This window comes from Lactuca saligna, chromosome 4 (assembly GCF_052625555.1).
Source record: "Lactuca saligna cultivar CGN05327 chromosome 4, ASM5262555v1, whole genome shotgun sequence".
NCBI lineage: Eukaryota > Viridiplantae > Streptophyta > Magnoliopsida > Asterales > Asteraceae > Lactuca > Lactuca saligna.
In genome coordinates, this window is record NC_136420.1 from 14,127,769 (window position 1) to 14,145,864 (window position 18,096).

Genomic DNA, 18,096 nt, shown 5'->3' on the forward strand with positions numbered 1-18,096 from the left:
AAATAAATATGATATATATATATATATATATATATATATATATATATATATATATATATATATATATATATATATATATATAAAGTAAAAAATATTTATCATATACACCTTGAGTTTTAATGAGTGAAAAACCAACGTCAACAAAAAGTAAATTATTTCTAACAATAGGAATCTATTAGAGAGGGAAATGAAAGATATTTTATTCTACCACAAAAGATTATTTGGTTTTTGCTTTTCAAATAATTTCCACAAGAATAATCAATTTTTTTAGGATTTAATGATCTCTAAAAACATATTCACTTCTATGTTTGGTAGTTTTTTCATGGCTTCACTTGCATTACAGTGTTACAGTGTGTAAGTGGTTTTAGTGCTGAAGTGATAATTTTTTAGGAATGATTAAGATCAAAAGTATTTTTAATGCCTAAAATTGCCATCACTTTTACATTGGCAATAGATCCTTCGTACACACCCTCATATTTAAAAGATAGGAGCAAGTGTATTTCACTAGTTTGTATGTGTCACATGAGATAGAGGAGGTGGAGTAGTGATAGTCGTAAATGAAAGTGGGGGCATTTAAGACATTCATCGCCCAATTTGCCTTGCGCCCCTCTACCCCTCACGGTTTCACCGACTTTTTATGATTTCCTTCTTAAACTTTGTGCTCTTTCTTTACCTTTTCTTTAATTTTTGGCTTCTTCTCAGTGACAAAATTATTACTTTTGTTTTCTTTTTTATTGGTTCCACCATGAACATAGATAAATGCATTAATTTTATTGCATATCATCAATAATCGTTTCATAGTTTCATCCATACATTGTTTCATATAGAATGTTTTTGGTTTAATGTAATTTCCGGATAATGAACCATGGCATTTGTCTATATTTGATCATTGAAACATTGTTTTATATCAAATGTTTTTGGTTTAATGTAATTTCCTGATAACGAAGTATGACATTTCTCTATCTCTGATCATTGAAAGTTTTATCTTTATAACAATTTAAGTGTCATCTTTTAAACGTCCAATATAAACCAATAAACGATAACCACAACAAAATCTAAATATTATTGTATTTTTATCTTTCAAATCATTGTAACGTCATTTCCTCCTCATTCTCTCCTTGATATAGTCATCCCTTACTATTATTCCCTTCACTTTATATATATATATATATATATATATATATATATATATATATATATATATATATATATATATATATATATATATATATATATATATATATATATATATATTAGTTGTGAGACCCGTGTATTATATGGGTTAATTTAAATATATATATATATATAAATATCAACATATTTGAGAACTTTGAATTTACAATAAAACAAGAAAAATAATAAATTATTATAATGCAGATGTTTTTATCTTTTAAATTTAAATAAATGATTTAAATAAGGAAAAGAAACTAACTGGCTTAAATTTTAGGAATTTTGAATTTTTTTTCATAAAAAAGATTTACATAGACGTAGTGGCTAAACGAGCAACATGTTGTACCGCAACCCTTTTTTGGATGACAAAACTAATTATTTTAAAACAACATTTATAGATTTTGGAATCATAACATTAGTATATATGACCCGTTGGACTCTATTGAGTAGCTCCATAGCTTCTGGCGCAAAGAAACTGAAAATATCAAATGCAAAGGGTATAAATGTGTGTTGATTTTTCATGCACGCTTTCTCATGTTTTGTCACTTTGCTTGATGCAGCTTTTAAAACAGTTTGTCCCAAAGTGAAAACTCCACTCCCTAAGCCTACAAGTGGGAAAACCCCTGTTAGATCTGTGCATGTATGTTTTCCTCCAGTCCATCCAAATACTAAAACATCACCTGGTGTAAGTGTTGATCTTCCTTCCAATGGATCAGTTAGAAAGTTCACAAGCGCCTCTTTCTTGGCAGAAACACCAGCGTGCCTAAATATGTCAAAAAGAACATCCCTAACGAAATTGTGTCGGTACTTGAAACCCGTGAGCTCTTTACAGTGAACTGCATGCTCCCCACATGAGTCCAAGCATGCATTGCGACAAACAAGGCAAGTCTCGTCAGCCGGAAATAAAGGGATCATAAGGCAATACTTGAGGATGACACGATACTCTACTAGTGACATATGTTGGCCAAGACCGTCAATAGGAATAGTTGTAAGAAAATCATGAGCATGTGGGGCCCTTATACACTAAAAAATTGTTTTCTGCCTAATCGTCATGTCGAATTGAACTTCCATGTTTTGGACAATTTTACTAAAAAGTGAACTCGCCAATGAATGTTGGGCTTTTGGAGGGGTGGTGTCCTTATTAGTAAAACCACTGAAGTCAGAGCCCAGAATCATATCACGAAGACAGACCAAAGCACAAACATAATCTGAATCTATACCACACATGCTGCTATTTCGTAATATGTGGTCTTGTAACACCCACGATTGAGCTCGTAAGGCCACAAAAGCATAGGAGGAAACCTCTACTGTTAGGTACAACCCCAAACCACCACACCTAATTGGTAACGAAGTCAGTCACCATTGAAGGTCCCCAAAGTATGGACGCGTGCAATTGATATCAATTTATTACTACATTTATTGCAATTATTACATTAAAATATTATGTGGAATTTAATAAAATAGAGAAACTCATAAAATAACACGTGGGAAAAAAAATTAATTCAAAACAACCATAAAATGACATTTAACAAATTAAATGAGAGTATGACAAGTTGGAAAAAAAAATCATTTTTTAGAGAGGATATATATTCTATTTAAAAGAAATTAAAAACCATAAATTTTCATATATTTTTTTATAACTTTTTGGGGTGAGTGTATGTGTGTCTATATATATATATATATATATATATATATATATATATATATATATATATATATATATATATATATATATATATATAAGTTTAGAGAGGGGATGCGAGAAGATTGCTTCCTGGTGAGGTTCACTACACATTATTGGGTGTGATGTTCCTTATACCGACCACCTCATGTTAAATTTCAGACTTGATAATTAAATAATTTGATCGTTAGTATTATGAACCAGTAACAAATTATATAATATATGTGACATCCCCAAAATCACGTCCAGAAAAGACCGGTTTTGTTTATACTTTATTTCAAAATCAGAGTCATCTTTTAATAAAAGGGTTGCGGAATTTGTCCCAAAACAATAATATGATAAAGATTTATCAAAAGCATTTCCATAGAAATGTATTTCATTAAAAGACTCGGGATGTCATGTTCGTACAGATCAAAAGTATAAACAGTACAATATAAGCCTTACTACATTATTTAATATCTACAGGCCTATATCCGTAATCCCTCGTCCAAAACATCACACCTATGCTCATGCGCCACTACCTGTAATACATAAAACTGAGTGGGTCATGCTTGGGAGCCTGGTGAGCACATAGGGTTTTCAACCCACAATAAATAAGTTTATTAATTTCATCAATCAACAATAACCCGATTACCCGTTCCCGTTATCCTCACTTTACGTCACTAAACACCTATCATAAGGGACCTAGCCTAAGGATCATCATCGGGACGGACTCTACTGCTAAGGGGATTCCTCAGCAATAAATGTCCTAATAGGCAACCATGTGGGGGATGGAGTACACCGGTGAACACATCGTTCACAACACCTACAGGTTGCGAGCCTGCTAGTGTTCCACTGGACTGTCTAGAAGAGTCCGTGGTCGTCATTTATACTCTGCTAAATGACTGGATCAACAACAACAACAACAACATCGAGGCCTCTCATCATTTTATCACACATCACCTATTACATCTACCCATGTTTTACCCCAACATTTTCGTAGATATAAAATACATATACAGTTTAAATCATTAAAAACATGTATAACAACGTTCATCTAGCATAGATAGCAAGTATTCAGATAATATGCACACATAGCACGTAATTTATATAAAATACTTCATATCTATGTGTAAGTTGAAGGTAACTATGCACTCACCTAATTAGGTGGTGACTCTGCACTCGGACAGCGCTTCGATACTCTCAAAATGATATTCCTTCGATAAAACCTAGTATCGATACCACTAGGGTTTAGTCTAATGATAATCGCGACAAATTAATTAGTCTGAGTATTATTAAGCATTAATAATAATCGATATATCTCATAATAATAGCCCAAATAATTATTTTAAGGTCCTAATAACATTCCTATAATTATTTGAAAGCTATATTAAAAATTGCGTAAGCGTAGCATACTTACAGCGAATTTGATCGAAAACCGGAACTTAATTGGAGCAGCGTTTCGAAACCGAAAAACTCCTTTTTCTCGGGACTCCGGGAGTCTCGGGGCTTACCTAGGGTGCTAGGGGTTTAACTAGGGCTTAGGGGTGGTTTGGGGTTGTAGAGAGAGAAAGTAGTGAGAGAAAGAAGGTGGAAAGGTGTGAAAAATGGAGGCATCCTCGGCCTCCTTTTATAGTCGCGAGGGCCTCGCTACGCTGGGTGTTCGGTGGTGCTACGCGGGGCGTAGCTCGGAGGTGGTTGCCAGCTTGCAACAGCTGGCTCGCATTCGGACTCGGACGGATAAGGCTGGAGGTACGCGGGGCGTACCGGACCTCGTACGCGGGGCGTAATGCGAAGGGTGCGTGTCTCAATCCGAAGCGAAGACCGTGGGCCGCAAGCGATGGCTGGGATTGTGCCACGTCATCAACTTCGCAACAGGTTTCGCATTTTCATGCTTCAACTTTAAAATTTTGTAACTTTCGCATACGAGCTCCGTTTTCTACGTTCTTTATATCCACGCAAAGGTGGGAACGTACTCTACAACTTTCTTTTAGACTTTGTTGGCTAATTTTGACTCGATTTTAAATTTTATATTATCAACGGGCCGGGATAGGATTGGTCTGTTAAATCCTCATAACTTCTTCATCCGACATCCGTTTTCGCCCATCTTTTTCTTGTTACGCTACTCTCAACGAGATATTCGATTCTCGTTTAGGTCGTGTCGGCTAAAAATCACTTGATCTAATATTCGAATTTCGGGTTGTACGGTGCTATTCCGAAACTTTGAAAAATCATAACTTCTTCATACGTAGTCAGATTCGGGCGTTCTTTTTATCGATGTTCTTAACTTAACATATTCTACGACTTTTGTTTAGATTGCTAAGGCTAAATCTCGCTCTATCGTAAATTTACTATTTACGTTTTCCGGTATCGTTTCGATTCTGTCGTGAAACTTCGACGGGTCATAACTTCTTCGTTATAACTCGGATTTTGGTGTTCTTTATATGTACGGAAACCTTGAGACATATTCTACAGCTTTATGTAGAGATATAGGGATTACCTCACACTTTAATTTTGACGCTCATTTTTATTCTTTATTAATTATACATTTATAATTAAATAATAAACACATAAACACACATAAAATCACATAATACTCAATATTTCATCTTTATTACTTCAAAAAGAGTTACAAGAGTTGACCTAGACTATTACATTGACAAAAATGCTTAACCCTGAAACCCGGGCGTTACAATATACTAAAAAAGAACCCTCCTATGAACAATACTTTGTTCTGATTGGTAGGATTTTTTTTCCTATTTTGTTTGTTGGGTTTCCTTTTGGTCAGAGCCACTATACAGAATTTCTAAGTTTTATCTTCTACCATACAGAATTGGTACGTGTCATGTTCTGCTCCCGGCTCTCACTGCTTCCAATTATAAACTGACAGCAGATGATCTACCACCGCCTGAATACGCCTTCTTTACTCCACCACCTCACTCACTCGATTAATCCTTACCTTATGAAAGATCCCTTCATATACGTCATCTTCTCTTTACCTGGGTTAGCTTCATCATGGTTCGTATCCATTTTATTACCCCTTTCTCAGGCATTCCAGAAACCTCATCCACCGCCATCATCTAGCGATTGAACATCGACCGCCGACCAATTCTCTCCACCAACATCGCCGACCATCATTCATGCCATCGTTGGTGCCATAGCGGTCTGCCACCACCGACAGAGGTGTGGCTTGCGAAAGTGTTCTAAAGTGTCTTTTTTTACCATAGATCGTTCCCGTCGATCAAAACGTTGTTGGCACCACCGACAATCAGAAATTTTGTTCTTGAACATGCCGATAGAACCATTCAAGCTCTAGGACCTCTTTTAATCATCTTCACCCGGTCGGTGCTTCATATAAGAGTGAAGGTTTTATCGGTGAACCTTACTCTTTCATCAAAGACAAACTCTCAACCCTAAATTGACCCCCCTTTCTTCTTCACCACCACTAACAACTTCAACAATAGACAATCCCACTCAAATCTACAAATTATTGCAACTTTCAGTAAGAGTGGTAAACTAGAGGTGAGTCCCTCTTATTTTCATGTTGTTATTCATTTCTTTATTTTTTACCTTTGCATCGCTTTCTATGGAAGTCTTTACCACTTTCAACCATGGGCCATCTCTGACTTTGTGTTGTGGTGGATTGGAGTGCCCATGGTGCTGTGATTTTGCAATTATCAACCTTAAAACTTCTTATTTTCTATCATATATTAATCTTGAACATAAATCTTTGACTCTTAACAATTCCGGATTACACTATATGTTTTTTTTTTAATTTCTATGAAAGTAGCCCAACATATTTTCTACAGGTGTTTAAGAGTTACCTACTATTTCCCTCTGCAACCCAATTGCTCGATGAAATGCTTCAGCTAGATTATGTTAATTGTTGATGGATGACTGAGTTAAGGAGAATTTTAATGAATTAGAACATCAGTGATATTGTTTGCGATTTTACCCTTTTATGTTTCTTATTCCAATTATCAGTTAAATTGGATTCTTTTATTTTTTTTCTCTCCATTGTAAACTAAAAGTGGCACATTATTCATTTTCAATTTTCATTTGGGCTAAGTTTTGTTATGGTGCTTATTAAATTTTATTTGAAACTATCCAAGCAATTCGTTCCTAATTGTTTTAATGAAATATAAATGTTTATAAGCTGAAATCAAAGATCATTATGTTTTGCTATTCCTTTCCTGCAAAATAAATCAGTATAGTGACATATATCTGAAGGGTTTTGAGCATTCTAACTCTCCTATGGTGCACATGCAATCCTAAATGCTTTGGATCTAAGTTTTCTCTAATTATACATGTAATTTTTATTTTCCAAAGCACACATCCTAACTATCATACAATTTGACAATTGAGCAGTACAACCAGTTAGAAACTTTACCTGTTGTTGTAGCTAGTTAAGTTTGGCATTTAAAAGCTTAGCACCTCAAATGTGATGTCTCAAATGCTTTGCAAAACACCACCAACAATGGAGGACTTGAGAGAGAGTATCTTGCACAAAATTCGGCTCCTATGAACTCTTAGAACGTATGTGGTAACCGATTTTAGCAATAGGGTGACATATATATATATATATATATATATATATATATATATATATATATATTGTAGGATTCTAAGAGTCATGATTAAGCCCTAATCCATACCCTTGGGATTATTATCCATGATCCATGATCCATATGGACTAACTCTTTATGGATTCTTCCATAAACTTAGTCCATCATGTATCATAAGCCCAAACCATATATATAACTAATTTACACAATTAGTCCCCGTTAATTTAATTTGTCTCTTGATCGCTAAATTAATTCCAAATTAATGTTGATCAATACTAATTAAATTATATGATTTCTCAATATATTATACTTATTATATCTTAAAAAAGCATAAACAACCTCTTTCTCAAACATCCATCCTATCATATTGTTCTGGTGAAATGTAACCCAAATGGACCATGCTTCTCTCGGGTCAAGTACATACTAATTATAGTTATGGGCTTAGACACCTAATCCAATAGTCTCCCACTTGGATATGTCTAATAACTATAACTGCAAGTAGAACTTAATAAACTGACTAGCAATTGTAGCTCTTAAAAGCCTCTGTTAAACTTTGACACACCATTTAGATAAGGGATCATATAATCCTCTGTTCTTCAAGATATCAGTCGGAAAAATACATGGAACATAGTCATACTTATTGTCCAACAACTTGTTTCCCGATTTCCTATTTTGACACACCATTTAGATAAGGGATCTCCTTCTCCTCTTCTTGATCTACTCCTCTTTCTCCTCAAAACCTTCAAGAACACACCAAGAACACTTCAATCTCTCAAGGAAATAAGGGAAAACGATGTTGGGGGAGTTCTGGGGGGTGAATGGGGACGGGTTGGGGCGGAATGAGGGTTTAAATAGGGTGCAAACCCTTGAAACTTAGGGTTTCATCCAGCAGCGGTGACTCGCCGAGTCCAGGATATGGACTCGCCGAGTCGCCCACTTAAACGTGTCCTGAGTCTCGTCCCTACTCGGCGAGTCGGACCTTATGACTCGCCGAGTCCAAGGCTAAAATAGGGCAATGCTCAAATAAAATTCACATACCGGAAACCAGGTGCTACAAATCTCCCCTACTTATTTTAGACTTCGTCCTCGAAGTCTGCTGCCCGGTCTTGAAACAGCTCGGGGTAATGCTCCATCATCTCGTCCATCGGTTCCCAAGTCCATTCCGAACCCTTGCGGTGCTGCCATTGCACCTTTACTAGTTCTACCCTCTTGTTTCTCAACGTCTTGGTCTTTCTGCAAGTATTGCGACTGGGCGCTCAATGTAATTCAAGCTGTCATCAACCTGAATATCCTCCAACGGTACTACTGCTGAATCGTCCACCAGGCACTTCCGCAGCTGCGAAACATGGAAGGTGCTGTGGATCTGACTGAGCTCGGCTGGCAGATCCAGCCTATACGCCACCTTGCCCACCCGGGCTGCAACCCTGAACGGCCCGATGAACCTTGGGCCCAACTTGCCCCGCTTCCTGAATCGAATGACACCTTTCCAAGGCGACACTTTCAGGAGGACCATATCCCCGACTTGGAACTCCAAGTCGGATCGACGTCTATCGGCGTAGCTTTTCTGCCGACTCTGTGCAGTCTGAAGTCTGCTCCGAACCTGCTGGATCCTCTCGGTCGTCTCTAGCACCACCTCGGTGCTTCCCATGACTCTCTGGCCAACCTCCCCCCAACATATCGGGGTTCTGCACTTCCGCCCATACAATATCTCGAACGGTGGTCGGTCAATGCTCGCGTGATAGCTGTTGTTATAGGAGAACTCAACCAAGGGAAGATAGGTATCCCAGCTACCACCGAAATCCAACACACACGCCCGCAACATGTCCTCCAAAGTCTGGATGGTCCGCTCACTCTGACCATCTGTCTGCGGGTGAAAGGCGGTGCTAAAATGCAGACGAGTGCCCAACTCGTCATGGAATTTCTTCCAAAATCTGGAAGTAAAACGCACATCTCTGTCCGAGATCACCGATACTGGCACCCCATGCCGTGCCACAATCTCCCTGATATAGATGTCGGCCAATTTTTCGGCCGATATGCTCTCCTGAATTGGAATAAAGTGAGCACTCTTGGTCAATCTATCCACGATGACCCAAATCGAATCCACTCCCCGTGCGGTCCTGGGAAGGTTTGTGATAAAATCCATCGTGACATCTTCCCATTTCCATCGTGGAATGTCCAACGGCTGCATCTTGCCATGCGGCCTCTGATGTTCGGCCTTGACCTTCCTGCAGGTCAAACACCGCTCGACGTACCATGCCACATCCCGCTTCATGCAAGGCCACCAATAATCCGGACGAAGATCCCTATACATCTTCGTCGCCCCGGGATGAATAGAAAATCGGGACTTGTGCGCCTCCTCCATAAAAATCTGACGCACGCCACCGTGATACGGCACCCACACCCTACGGTGTAATGTCAAAAGTCCTCTGCCATCATAATCAAAGGAGGAAACCTGACCCACCACACGCTCGCTCTTCCGGTGCTCCTCCTTGATAGCCTCCTGTTGAGCCTCCCGAATCTGCTCCAACAGGGGAGTCACCACAGTCATCCTCAAACAGACGTCCCTGATCGGCACCATCTTGCGGCTAAGCGCATCGGCCACCACATTGGCCTTCCCCGGGTGGTAAAGGATCTCGCAATCATAATCCTTCACCACGTCCAACCACCGCCGCTGCCTCATATTCAGATTCGGCTGGTCCATGAGGTACCTCAAACTCTTGTAGTCCGTGTAGATGGTACACCGAACCCCGTAGAGGTAATGCCGCCAAATCTTGAGGGCAAAGACCACCGCCCCCAACTCCAAATCGTGCGTCGGGTAATTTGCCTCGTGAGGCTTGAGCTGCCGCGAAGCGTAGGCAATGACATGCCCCCTCTGCATCAGAACTGTGCCCAACCCTGAAATGGACGCATCGCAGTAAACCACAAAATCCTCTACGCCCTCAGGCAGGGCTAGGATCGGTGCCTCACACAATTTCTGTCTCAGCATCTCAAACGCAGTCTGCTGCTCGGGTCCCCACCGAAAGACCACGGCTTTCTTCGTCCGTCGTGTCAGGGGTACGGCTATCTTGGAGAAATCTTGGATAAATCTCCAATAGTAGCCCGCCAATCCCAAGAAGCTCCGAATCTCGGATGGAGACTTCGGGACCTCCCATCTCATCACGGCCTCGACCTTGGCCGGATCAACCAGAATCCCGTTCTGATTGACGAGGTGTCCAAGAAATTGCACCTCGCGCAACCAAAACTCACACTTGGAGAACTTGGCATACAAGCTCTCCCTCCTCAGGGTCTCCAATACCTCCCTCAGATGCTCCTCGTGTTCCTCCCGAGTCTTGGAATAGACCAAGATATCATCGATAAAGACTATCACAGACCGATCCAGCATCGGTCTACACACGCGGTTCATGAGGTCCATGAACGCGGCAGGAGCATTGGTGAGCCCAAACGGCATCACCACGAACTCGTAATGACCATAGCGCATTCGAAACGCAGTCTTCTGCATATCCTCCTCCCTGACCCTCATCTGATGATACCCCGAACGCAAGTCAATCTTGGAGAACCAAGATGCTCCCTGAAGCTGGTCAAATAGGTCGTCAATCCTCGGAAGCGGGTATTGGTTCTTCACCGTTACCTTGTTCAGCTCCCGATAATCTATACACATCCGATGCGACCCGTCCTTCTTTCTTACAAACAGAATCGGGGCTCCCCAGGGTGAACTGCTCGGCCGAATAAATCCCTTGTCCAGCAGCTCCTGCAGCTGCGTAGACAACTCCTGCATCTCGGGAGGAGCCAACCGATATGGTGCTTTGGCTATCGGAGTCGCACCGGGAATGAGGTCAATCCTGAACTCCACCTGTCGCTCCGGAGGTATCCCAGGTAGTTCCTCCGGGAAAACATCAGCAAAATCTCGAACCACCGGGACCTCGCTCACGGTCGCCTTACCCGCCTCCCGGGTATCCATCACATACGCGACATAACCCGCGCATCCCTGCTGAAGGTAGCGCCTAGCCCTCGCTGCTGAACATACAGTGGGTCCACACTGCGGCCGCTCTCCATGAATCACTAACTCTCCCCCGCTTGGGGTCCTGACTCGCACTAGCTGCTGCGCGCAATCTATCACTGCCCCATTAGGGCTCAACCAATCCATACCAATAATCACCTTGTTCCCACGCAATGGAATGGGAACCAAGTCTACCAAGTAACGCTCCTCAAACAGTCGCAGAACACAATCTCGAAACACCATCGATGCTGGCATCGTTCGATCGTCAGCAATCTCTACCTCTAACGGGCAATCTAACTCGCCTGAAGTCTCATGAAATCTCTTGCTAAGAGCAAGAGAAACGAACGATCGGGATGCACCCGAGTCGAACAATACCTGAACCGGGATGCCGTTCACATGGAACGATCCTAATACACATGTATACACACGGAGCACATATCAATATCATAACAACGTAAAATACAAGATAGAAGGAAGGAATCATACCCGTCACCACATCGGGCGCGGCGCGTGCCTCCTCGGCAGTTAACTGAAATGCCCGACTCCTCACCACTGGAGCCTCTGCCTTGCCCTGACGGCCATCCGTGATCCGCAGGGTCGCTGGAGCTGGCGCCTTCACTGGCGCTGAAACTGTCAACATGGGGCAATTGGCCTTCTTGTGGCCCCTCTGGTTGCAGTGGAAACACAGCAACTCCGATGTCTGAATAACTGTCGCAGGAGCAGTGCAATCCCTGCTGATATACCCAAACTTGCCGCACTTGTAACAGCCTGACGATCCCATCCTGCACGCCCCCTCGTGCGGCCTGCCGCACCTCCTGCAGCGGCTCGGTCCCGACTGGCCTTTCGGCCTCCCATCTGATCCTTTGGGCTTCTTCCCCGAAGCCCCTGCTGCCTGACCGTCCTCAAGTTTCCGTTTCCGGATGTGCTCCAAATCTATCTCTCTCTCCCTAGCCCTGGCAATCATGGAGTCCAGGGTAGGGCAAGCCGAAAAGCTAACATGCTCCCGAATGTCAGCTCGTAGCATATCATGGTAACGAGTCCTCCTCATATCCTCGTCACCTGCATACTGGGGCACCAATAAAGCCCTCTCCCGAAACTTGGCGGTGATCTCCGCCACGGTCTCTGTCGTCTGCCTCATGTCTAGAAACTCCCTGGCCAGCTGCTGAAGCTCGACCGCTGGCGCAAACTCTGCCCTGAACCTAGCCACAAAGTCCGACCAGGTCATTGCCTCGATAGCCGAGGCTCCCAACGAGTCACCCACTGACTCCCACCAATCCCGGGCTCGGTCCCGTAAACACCCTGCTGCGTACCTCACCTTTGACCCCTCGGGGCAGAAGCTGGTCAACTGGGCGGACTCAATATCCGCAATCCACCGCCTGGCGACAATGGGGTCCTTCACCCCATGGAAATCCGGCGCACCACTTCCCCTGAAGTCCTTGAAGGACAGTGTGCGAGATCCCGACTGGCTAGAGGCCAAGTCGCTCCTGAATGCCCGTAGGCGATCCTCCATCAACTCCATGATCCCTTCCTTGATCGACCCAAAGATGATGGGGGTCGACTCAAGGATGCCCCTAGTGATCTCCGACGTGATGAACTCACGTAGCCTCTCATCAATCGGCTCGGTGCCTGATCCCGAACCTGACCCCTCTCCTGACCCGCCATCTGTCGGTCTCGGTCGAAGTACCACCATTCTGCAAAACATCATAATAATCATTAGTGGTACTGCTACTTTCTGAGGGATCTCAACTATTTACAGGTTCCTTGGTCTCGCCTTGGCCTTCCTCGACTCGGGTACGGATCCTCTGCTTTCAGTAGTACGGGCCCATACTACCTTCCACATCTATCCGTACCTTCTCCGAGGAATTCCTCGACTCCACCAGCTCCCCTTTACTACTGCTACTCTCTGTTATTCTCATCCTAGGCTTGCCCTAGGGAAACTCAAGTTCAACACGACTGGTCCTCAGCTGCTGTAGGTCTCCTCATAATGCCAGTTAGCCACCACCTAAACACCATCACATGTGATGAGGATTAGATAATCCTTCAAGTAAAAGATCCGTCCCTACAACAGTTGGACTCAAACAAGAGCTGCGCAATAGGGCCAGTTCCAATACTTTAGGATTATTCAACCCTGATTACATGTGGTGTGACGTGTTTACCTAGTGGCTAACTCCCATTACTCAGAATCCACCAAGCACGAAGCAAGCAGCATTCGGTGTGACGTGTTTACCTAGTGGCTCTTATACCAACTTGTAACGACCCAATTTTTACGTCCGAAAATTTCATTTTAAAATATTACTTTAGAAAACATTAATAAATAAAGACATTGTTTGATCACACCATAACACATCGCAACCATGTTCTAAAAGGTCAAACCATACATCCCATCAAAATATCAGAGTACAATCCCAGTAAATCTCGTAAATGCGGAAACCGAAGAGTGTGTGTATGACGTGCCGCTACCGTGCCGGCTCCTTCCCCTTCGGTGCAGAGGTACCTGAAAACAAAACTGTAAACGTAAGCACAAAGCTTAGTGAGTTCCCCCAACGTACCACATACCATACAAACACATAACATACGTACTGCCAGGCTATTCTGGGGTGCCTGACTACCCGGTACGGCCATTCTGGGGTGCCGACCTACCCATACGGCCATTCTGGGGTGCCGTCTTACCCGTGTCAAGCCATTTTGGGGTGCTGACTACCCATGTCAAGCCATTCTGGGGTGCTGACTACCCATCGGTCCTAACAACCGATCCTCGGGGACTGGTCCCCTCCCGCTACCTCTATCGCATAACATAACAGACCAGCATACAAGCATACCATCACATACAGTCAGATAATTCTGGGGTGTCTGACTACCCAGCGGTCCTAACAACCGAACTCTACTACTATTGCATATAACGTATCATGATAGCATATAACATAACAGGTAATAGCAAACCTAGATGATTTCACCAAGACAATCATCTATCATACGTCTCCTACTGGTGGGCCGGCATTGTGGCCTTAGACCCACCGCTACTGGAAGGTAACTCACCTCAAAGTAGCTGCTGAACTGATCGGGAACTAACTAATTGCTGCTGCTCCGGGAGTCCTCCGGCTGCAATTCCCACAACATACTCAATCAAACACTGCTAACTGTCCTTTAGGTAAAATGACCATTTTACCCCCGGTCTAGCTCTAAGCCAATGCTAGAGTCAAATTTCCGTTGACCCGACTCGCCGAGTGGATCTCCACTCACCGAGTCCCTAGCAAACTATTGTCCTGGGTCCCTGGTTCTACTCGTCGAGTTGGGCTATGACTCGACGAGTTCATCTTCTAACTGTCATTCAACTCCTTCATCCTACTCGCCGAGTTGTATGAACAACTCGTCGAGTTCATCTTCATCCGAAGAACACTTTATGCTAAGACTCGCCGAGTTGTATGAACAACTCGCCGAGTCTGTTCTTGATCTATGAAGATTGCCTTGGACTCGCCGAGTCAGGGCATTGACTCGCCGAGTCCTAACATGGGTGAGTTCAGCTCCCAACTCACCGAGTCACCCCCTATGACTCACGGCTCAACTCGATACATCATGAAGGGACCAAATCGGTGACTCGCGACCAGACTCGCCGAGTCACCAATACGACTCGCCGAGTCGCAGCCATGCATCCACCAAAAACACCGATTTACTCGATTTCAGTCCATGCCATTCATAGATCTGGACTTCTAGGACACAAATCACACGTAAAGTTTCCAACTTTGCGTGTGGATATTCACTAATGTGGATTTTAGGGTGCAAAATGCCTCAAAAGGGTAGATCTAGGATGAACAAGCCACATGGGGCCATAAAGCTAACAGATCTGAGCTCCTGGAGCTCAATCTTGCCTAGATCTAAAGGTTAATCCACTTATTACGAAACATTAAGCACAAACAAGCTTGAAGAATTGCTCAAGAGTGTCTCAAATGAAATCCTAAGCATAGAAACAGGGGAAAAACGAGATATACCTCAAGGAAAATGACATAAAGATGGCTGATCTCCTTCTCCTCTTCTTGATCTACTCCTCTTTCTCCTCAAAACCTTCAAGAACACACCAAGAACACTTCAATCTCTCAAGGAAATAAGGGAAAACGATGTTGGGGGAGTTCTGGGGGGTGAATGGGGACGGGTTGGGGCGGAATGAGGGTTTAAATAGGGTGCAAACCCTTGAAACTTAGGGTTTCATCCAGCAGCGGTGACTCGCCGAGTCCAGGATATGGACTCGTCGAGTCGCCCACTTAAACGTGTCCTGAGTCTCGTCCCACTCGGCGAGTCGGACCTTATGACTCGCCGAGTCCAAGGCTAAAATAGGGCAATGCTCAAATAAAATTCACATACCGGAAACCAGGTGCTACATAAGTCAAAAAAAAAATCATCGAAGGGCCCAAGATATCGCTTTTAATCCCCCAAGAATTAAAAGTAACAGATAAACTTTGATATTATATGCTTGTACTAACTATTCGTTAAATCATACACAACAATGCGTTTTATAACATCAAGTTACTGATGCGTTTTCACACTATCAATGTACAACCAACTCATAGTCAACAATTCATATATCTTGGTTTGAAGACTTATATGATATTATCTTCTCACGATCACTCATGGTAAATTCCATGAAGTGATTCAAGTGAGCATGGGTTTAATCCAATACCTAGACCTTATGAGCACTTATGAATGTTGTAGCAAACTTTTGCTATGTCTAAACACTTTAGACAATCTACAAGCCAAATTCATGACTATCTTGCCTCAATACCTACTTCTACAGTATGATCGATTATGGATAGTTTGAATAATCTTATTATTATGGAAGTCATAACATGTAAAATGAAACAATAGTAAACAATTGACACAAGATAGCAACTTTACTCATAAATAAAACACATTTTATTTAATCATCAAATGTCAATTACAATTTATCTGTTACAAGTTTCTAAATAGATATCTATTCATTAAAACTAATATCATCCTTCAGCCCAATGCTCATTGCATGCTACAAATGCTTAACCATACTCAGTCCCTTCGTGAGGGGATCTAATGGGTTCTCATCTAATGATACCATATGTACCACGAGGAGTCCTTATTCTATCTGATGTCTTATGAAGTGATATTTTTTGTCGATGTGTCTGGATCTTCCATGATCCCTTGTTTCCTTGGTTAAGGCAACTGCACTCTCGCTGTCACAAAAAATCTCCATAGGCTCCTTTACAGCTGGTACAACTCCAAAGTCTCCAATGAAGTTCTTTATCCATATCACCTCCTTCAATGTTTCGCTTCTGCTATGTACTCTGATTCACACATTAAATCAGCTACAGTCTCCTGTTTGGAACTTTTCCAAGTTATTGCTCCTCCATTTAGGGTAAATACCCAACCCGACTAAGAGCTGAAATTATCTCTATCAGTCTGAAAGTTGGCGTCACTATACTCCATCACTCTTAAGTCATCACTCCCACCGAGGGTAATGACCCAATCCTTAGTCCCCCATAGGCACTTAAGAATATTCTTTACCGCAATCCGGTGAGCTTTACCAGGATTCCCTTGATATCTGCTGACCATGCTCAAAGCAAAGACCACATTGTTGTGTGTCAACATGCACTAGTTTTAATCCTACTACTTCAAACACAAAGACAAACACACAAAAGGTAGTGTATCTATCGTTTAGCAATATAGTTCAAGTAAGTAGGGTATCGAACATAGGAACGGTAATAATTATATTAAACACTATAATTATCTAGTTAAAACAAATAATAAAAAGAAAGGGGTTTCTCTAGTTTTGCAAGACTATAAACTTAACAATTAACTACTACTTAAACAAAAAACAACTAACAGCTAAGGAAACTAAAGATGACTAGACTCAATAATAAAAGATACTTCTGTTTAGGTTTGACTCAATTGTTTCTATAGTTGATTTTATGGCAAGTGCAGTGGATTATTTTGTCATTGGCTACCGATAAATATGATTAGGCTCGTGTTCACTATTACTAATCCTTAGAAAACAAATTAATTTAAACAATGGCCAATTGGTTAAACTACTGAATTTCATAGTATTATGATTTGGGTTAAGCAAGACTTCTAGTTATAGCTAATTAAATGACTAATTTAATCAACATCTTGTATGGTTGTTTATCACACAAGCTGACACATTAACTTACTATTTTCTATTAATCCTAGGTTCATATTCACTAAGACTAGGCATATAATGTTGTTTTCACATAAATCATATGAAGCAAGTAATTAAGAGGATGTTCATGCAACTTAATAGACTTGATAATTAACAAAAAAACATTTATTGTCAACACATAAGGATAGTTTACAAGCTTAACAAAACAGTTTTCACCAAATCAAATTATCCACACCATAAAATCAAACTATATTAACAAGCTAATCTACCATAAACAGAAGTTATGAGTTTTAGCTCATAATTACAACAAATAATAACTCAAAACCGAAATCTAGAAGTAAAAGCATGATTTTGTTCAATATATTAAGAAGAAAAGAGTATATGTTGCCTTTAATCACTTTCGAATTGAACTCTAGGGTAAAATCTTCGAACTCCAGAGCTTTAAATACCCTTCAATCGCAGTTGAGTCCCCAAGGGGATCCAGAAGAAGTATTTGTTTTGGGCTATTATGTCTTATTTATAATTTTTTGAAAACAGGGGCGACTTGTTGAGTCCTAAAGCTGAC